The 6,600-nt window shown below is 39.0% G+C and overlaps 1 pseudogene; it reads left to right on the plus strand.

The window, feature by feature from the left end:
* The first annotated feature begins 281 nt into the window (after window positions 1-281).
* Window positions 282-2,315, plus strand: LOC115283460 (annotated as a pseudogene).
* Window positions 2,316-6,600: the final 4,285 nt, after the last annotated feature.

Raw genomic sequence — 6,600 nt, forward strand, 5'->3', positions numbered from 1 at the left:
GGCTGGGAGTAGGAGACAAGCTGTAACTTCATACCCTCCAGTTGGTGGAAAATCTCTCAGGGTCAAATATAAGTAGGAAATGAAGCCACCTTTCACTCTTCTGGCACTTGTGGAAATATAAGTGGGAAATGAAGTCACCTTTCACTCTTCTGGCTTTTGTACCTTCTGGATACTCAGTCTCCTGAATTCCTAGATTACAGGAGCCTGTTCTCATCTTCTTGCCTCTGTGAGACCACTTTCCCCATCTGAACTCCCTATCAGCTCTATCAACCAAATCCAACATGAGTGTCGGGTCTAGTGTAAGTCCCATCACCCCCCCGTGCAAGCTTTCTGTAGCTCTCTCAGGCTACAGGGAGCACTCATGCTACCAAATGTGTGTGGCTCTTGGAATGTGCACTTCCTAATTCTTATCATAGACTGCTCTCCTGTTTTACTTTTTTGTTTGTTTTAAATGTATTTCTTTTCAAAATTTAGTTACTTTCATATCAATTCTAAATATGGAGAAATACAGGGGTGCCTAGGGGGCTCAGTTGGCTAAACATCTGACTTTTCATTTTGGCTTAGGTCTTGATCTCAAGGTTCGTCAGTTCAAGGCCTGCACAGGGCTCTGCGCTGACTGATTCTCTCCCTCTCTCTTTCTCTCTCTTCCCTTCCCATGTTCTCATGCTCTCCCTCTGTCAAAATAAATAAATAAAACTTAAAAATAAAAATAAATATTTAGACATACAAAGAAGGAAAGAAAATGAGCAATAATTTCTTCCTCCTAACTCTATTGGTGTATATATAAAGGTTAGAAAGGTTAGAAAATTCAAACTGTGGAAAGGTACCAAATGAAAATCAAAAGGCTTTCCTTGCCATCGCTAGTCCCTTTCTCAAGGATCACTCTAAAATACTTCTTGTAGTATCATCCAGAAACAAAAAGAAGGTAACATATACTGACATACATATGTGTATCTATATTACAGGGCAAAATTGCTTATCCTAAACCCTTGAGGGCAGAAATATGTTGAAATTCAACATTTTAAGATTTTTACATAGTTATATACTGCCTTTAACATTTAGTATGTTACTCCCTAAGCAGGGTTTGGGACAATGGAGACATAAATTAGACATGTTTGTATTAATCAAGCACATTACAATTTATGCAGCAAAGTGATAATTTACACTATTTAGTATAAATTAAGACCACAAATAATCACATGTCAGTTAACATCAGGTTTTCCCAAATGAATCTAAGCCAAATTTGGGAGGAAAATGTTCTATTTTCAGAGCTTTGGGGATTAAGGAAAAGTAGATAAGGAATTGTTCTCTCCTCTCTCTCTCTCTCTCTCTCTCTCTCACACACACACACACACACACACACACACACACACACACACACACAATATGGGACACTATACCCACTGCTCTACTCTTGCTTCCCTTTCCTCTGAAACACATATATTACAAATTTTTTTGTACCAGCCCCAGAAGTTCAAACTTATTCTTTCCAATGTTATCCCCCAACATTTCAACTTATGACTATACCAATATTTACTTAGTTATTTATTTATTGAGTCCCCTACTGGTAAACCTTTGGGTAATTCCCAGGATTTTCATTGTGGGGTTTGTTAGTTGTGTCCATGTGGTTTGGTTCGTTTTACTATTACAAAGTTGCATGGAATGTCCTTCATACTTCCTGGTGAACTTTAGCAAGTCTACCTGTAGGGGAAATTCTTACCAAGAGAATTTGGTACCCTTTGATGTTGTTTGGGTCTTGCTTTTTTGGTTAGAAAGCAAGACCAAAAAACACAATTTGTATCCTTAGATTCTTTGTATCCACCTCAGGCATTTGGCACACAGTAAGTGGTAGTAAATGTTTGTTAAATGACTACAAATAATGAAGATAATGAAAATGTGAAGGTAATGAATATGCTAGTGAAGATCCTCATATAGATTTTAAAATAAGTAGCACAAATTTTGTCAACTTTGTAGACACAAATATGTAGCAAGAACTTAAAAACATCTTACCATTTGACACTGTACTTTCACTGCTAGCTAAAATTTCCCTACAGAAATCATTTTAAATGTAGAGATTTAGGAATTTAAATATCAGTTGGGCTCTGCCCAACTGCCATAATGCCGCCATTTTGGACACCAGCCATATGCAGCTCATCAAGTTGGCCAGGGTCACCAAGGTCCTGGGCAGGACTGACTCGCAGGGACAGTGAACGGAGTTCGTGGACAACACGGGTTGCAAAGTGAAACGGCCCGTGCATGAGGGTGATGTGCTCAACTTTTTGGAGTCAGAGTGAGAGGCTCTGAGGTTGAGCTGACCTTGTGGCTGGATCCTGGATGTCTCAGTGGACCACTTGGCTCACAGGAATGATCTGACATTATTAAGAAAGCATTTATACTGTATGTAAATATATATATATATATATGTGTGTGTGTGTGTGTGTGTGTGTGTACATACATCGCACTATAAATATATATATATAGCACTACAAATAGTATATATATGCTCAACAATGCTGGGATATACTGTACATGTTTGCAAAACTTTTTTATGATATGTAGAAAACTTTAAGATCAAGTAGGGTGGAGAGTAAACTAAAAATAATAAAAAGAATTCTTAACAATGTAGAGGTGCTTTAAAGGCACTGGAAGAAACGTGGAACAAAGCATGAACAGTGGCTGCATCTAGGTGGAGGAAAATTAAAGAATGGGGATTACCCAGGTGGCTCAGTTGGTTAAGCATCCGACTTCAGCTCAGGTCAAGATCTCACGATTCGTGGGTTTAAGCCTCACATCAGGCTCTCTGCTGACAGCTCAGAGCCTGAAGCCTGCTTCAGATTCTGGGATTCTGTGTCCCCCTCTCTTTCTGCCCGGCTCCCATTCCTGCGCGCTCGCGCTCGCTCTCTCTCTCTCTCTCTCTCTCTCTCTCTCTCTCTCTCTCGCTTCTCCTCCTCCTCCTCCCCCACTCACATTCTGTCTCTCTTTCTCTCAAAAATAAACATTTAAAAAAATAAGAAATGCTTTTATGGGCTTGTTTATACTATACTATGCTTATTCCATTTCCACTCTAGCTTGTATTGTTTTGATAAATGGGACCAAGATTTTTTTTTAAGTTACCTAGAAGCAAAGTGTCATAGTCTCTTTGAGTTGCTGTCACAAAATACCATAGGCTGGGTGGCTTATAAACAACAGAAATCTATTTCTCACAGTTCTGGAGGCTGGGAAGTCCAAGATCAAGGCACCAATAGATTCGGTGTCTGCTGAGGGCCTACTTCCGGGTTCCTAGACAGTGCCTTCTCTCTGTGTCCTCACATAATGGAAGTGATGAGGGGTCTCTCTGGGGCATCTTTTATAAGTCACTAATCCCATTCATGAAGTCTCCACCCTCATGACCTAATCACCTCACAAAGGTTTCACCTCATAATACCATCACATTGTGGGTTAGGATTTCAACATATGAATGGGAGGGGAGGATACAAACATTCAGTCTATAGCAGAAAAGATGCTTATTTCCAGCTCCACATAGAGGCGAGGGGTCGGTGCTTGCTCATACCTTTCCCCACCTGGCACCCTAGTGGATTCTGACAAGGCCCCCAGGATGCTTTGCTGATCATACGGTGTGCTCTGTCATGTACCCATTTTATAAACTCTAGCCCAGGTTGAACTAGGCCTTCCTCAGAAAGTCTTTTTCTTCCTATCCCCAGCTCTACACACCACTACTCCTTGGACTCATTCTAATTCAGATGAGGCAGCCTGGCTACTTGATCATTTTAATAGTTTTGGGAATATAAATTACATGAAATAAGTAAAATTATAAATTGATATCAAAGTTTGGTTGATTTAAACTTATTTTTCATTATTTTTATTTTTTATTTTTTTAATTTAATAGTTTATTGTCAGGTTAGTTTCCATATTACACCCAGTGCTCTTTCTCACAACTACCTTCCTTCAGGTCCACCAACCCCTTCCCCTTTTCCCCTCCCCCTTCAGCCCTCAGTTTGTTTTCAGTATTCAAGAGTCTATCAGATTTGCCTCCCTCCCTCTCCCTCTTTTTTCTCCCCTTTCCCTCCCCATGGTCCTCTGTTAAGTTTCTTGTGTTACACTTATGAGTGAATATGGTATCTGTCCTTCTCTGCCTGACTTATTTCACTTAGCATAGCACCCTCGAGTTCCATCCACGTTGCCACGAATGGCCAGATTTCATTCTTTCTCATTGCCATGTAGTATTCCATTGTATAGATAAAACAAATCTTCTTGATCCATTCATCAGTTGATGGACGTTGAGGCTCCTTCCATGATTTGGCTATTGTTGAAAGTGCTGCTATAAATATTGGGGTATATGTGCCCCTATGCATCAGGACTTCTGTATCTCTTGGGTAAATTCCTAACACTTCTATTGATAGGTCATAGGGGAGTTTTATTGTTAGTATTTTGAGGACACTTGACACGTGTTTTTCAGAGTGGCTGTACCAGTTTACATCTCACCAACAGTGTAGGAGGGTGCCTATATCTCCACATCCTCACCAGCATCTAGTCTTTTGATTTGTTCATTGTAGCCACTCTGACCAGCATGAGGTGGTATCTCAGTGTACTTTTGATTTGTAGTTCCCTGATGATGAGTGACCCTGAGCATTGTTTCATGTGTCTGTTGGCCATCAGGATGTCTTCTTTGGAGAAGTGTCTATTCATGTCTTCTGCCCATTTCTTCACTGGGTTATTTGTTTTTCATGTGTGGGGTTTGGTGTGTTCCTTGTAGATTTTGGATATTAGCCTTTTATCTGATATGTCATTTGCAACTATCTTTTTTTATTCCATCACTTATCTATAAGTTTTTCTGATTGTTTCCTTTGCAGTGCAGAAGCTTTTTATCTTGATAAAGTCCCAACAGTTCATTTTTGCTGTTGATTCCCTTGCCTTTTGGGATGTGTTGAGTAGGAAATTACTGCAGTTGAGGCCAAAGAGGCTATTTCCTGATTTCTCTTCTAGGGTTTTGATGGTTTCCTGTCTCACATTCAAGTCCTTGATCCATTTTGAGTTTCTTTTTGTGTATGGTGTAAGAAAGTGGTCTAGTTTCGTTCTTCTGCATGTTGCTGTCCAGTTCTCCCAGCACCACCTGCTAAAGAGGCTGCCTTTTTTCCATTGGATACTCTTTTCTGCTTTGTCAAAGATTAATTGGTCACACATTTGTGGGTCCAGTTCTGGGCTCTCCATTCTATTCCATTGGTCTATGTGTCTGTCTTTGTGCCAATACCATAGTGTCTTGATGATGACAGCTTTGTAGTAGAGGCTAAAGTCTGGGATTTTGATGCCTCCTGTTTTGGTTTTCTTCTTCAATATTACTTTGGCTATTTGGGGTCTTTTGTGGTTCCATACAAATTTTAGGATAGTTTGTTCGAGCTTTGAGAAGAATATTGGTGCAATTTTGATGGGGATTGCATTGAATGTGTAGATTGCTTTGGGTAATAATGACATTTTCACAATGTTTATTCTTCTGATCCATGAGCATGGAATGTTTTTTTCACTTCTTTGTGTCTTCTTCAATTTCTTTCATGAGTTTTCTATAGTTTTCAACTTATAGGTCTTTTACATTTTTTGGTTAGGTTTATTCCTAGGTATTTTATGGGTTTTTCATGCTGTTGTGAATGGGATCAGTTTCTTGATTTCTTTTTCTGTTGCTTCATTTTTGGTTTATAGGAATGCAACTGATTTCTGTACATTGATTTTGTACCCTGCGACTTTGCTGAATTCATGAATCAGTTCTAGAAGGTTTCTGGTGGAGTCAGTTGGGTTTTCCATGTAGAGTATCATGTTGTCTGCAAAAGTGAATGTTTGACTTCATCTTTGCCAATTCTGATGCCTTTTATTTCCTTTTGTTGTCTGATTGCTGATGCTAGGACTTCCAGCACTATGTTAAACAACAGTGGTGAGAGTGGATATCCCTGTTGTGTTCCTGATCTCATAGGGAAAGCTCTCAGTTTTTCCCCCTGAGGATGATATTAGCTATGGGCTTTTCATAAATTACTTTTATGATGTTTAAGTAAGTTCCTTCTATCACAACTTTCTTGAGGGTTGTTATTAAGAAAGGATGCTATATTTTGTCAAATGCTTTTTCTGCATCTATCAACAGGATCATATGGTTTTTATCTTTTCTTTTGTTAACGTGATGTATCACATTGATGGATTTGCAAATATTGAACCAGCCCTGTAACCCAGGAATGAATCCCACTTGATCATGATGGATAATTCTTTTTATATGCTGTTGAATTCTATTTTCTAGTATCTTGTTGAGTATCTTTGCATCTGTATTCATTAAGGATATTAGCCTATAGTTCTCTTTTTTGTTGAGTCTCTGTCCAATATGGGAATCAAAGTGATGCTGGCTTTGCAGAATGAGTCCAGAAGTTTTCCTTCTATTTCTATTTTTTGGAATAGCTTGAAAAGAATGTATTAACTCTGCTTTAAAGGTCTGGTAGAATTCCCCTGGGAATCCATCTGGCCCTGGGCTTTTATTTGTTGGGAGATTTTTGATAACTGATTCAATTTCTTCACTGTTTCTGGGTCTATTCAGATTTTCTATCTCTTCCCGTTTTTATTTTAGTAGTG

Source organism: Suricata suricatta, chromosome X, assembly GCF_006229205.1.
Source record: "Suricata suricatta isolate VVHF042 chromosome X, meerkat_22Aug2017_6uvM2_HiC, whole genome shotgun sequence".
Taxonomy (NCBI): Eukaryota; Metazoa; Chordata; class Mammalia; order Carnivora; family Herpestidae; genus Suricata; species Suricata suricatta.